Below are 575 nucleotides of genomic sequence, written 5' to 3'. Positions count from 1 at the left end.
AGAAGGAAAGAAAGAAAAGGAAGGAAGGAAGGAAGGAAGGAAGGAAGGAAGGAAGGAAGGAAGGAAGGAAGGAAGGAAGGAAGGCAGAAGTGAGAAGTATGGCTCATTAAGGGAATTGATAACGTTCAGTAGACCAGTAGATGAGGCTGAGGAGAGGTTAACTACCTGAGAATATGTTAGTCCATTTCCTCCCTTTCTTTCTCAGGTGTCTAAATTTTATCGGTTCCTCATCTGGTCACCCTGTCCCCCCTCACCAACCAAAAACTCCCCAACAACACAGATTTAACACAAAAAACTCCCCTAGCCACCATTTCCTATTTTAAAAAACAAACACACACAGACACACTCTGGTAGGAACTCCCACTCTCAATATCTGATTCCACAAATTATCACACACCACCAATTCTCATTTCCTATCGCAGTTCTCATCTACTTTAACTCTACTGCTCCAAGTCCCCCTCTCAATGTTTTGTCTTGTTTTGTTTTTTTGAGATGGAATCTCACTCTGTCACCCAGGCTGGAGTGCAGTGGCATGATCTCAGTTCACTGCAAACTCCGCCTCCCTGGTTCAAGCA

The sequence above is a fragment of the Mandrillus leucophaeus genome, unplaced genomic scaffold (genome assembly GCF_000951045.1).
Source record: "Mandrillus leucophaeus isolate KB7577 unplaced genomic scaffold, Mleu.le_1.0 Scaffold318, whole genome shotgun sequence".
Classification (NCBI taxonomy): domain Eukaryota; kingdom Metazoa; phylum Chordata; class Mammalia; order Primates; family Cercopithecidae; genus Mandrillus; species Mandrillus leucophaeus.
The sequence above is the reverse complement of the archived record's forward strand: the minus strand, read 5'-3'. Positions refer to the sequence as shown.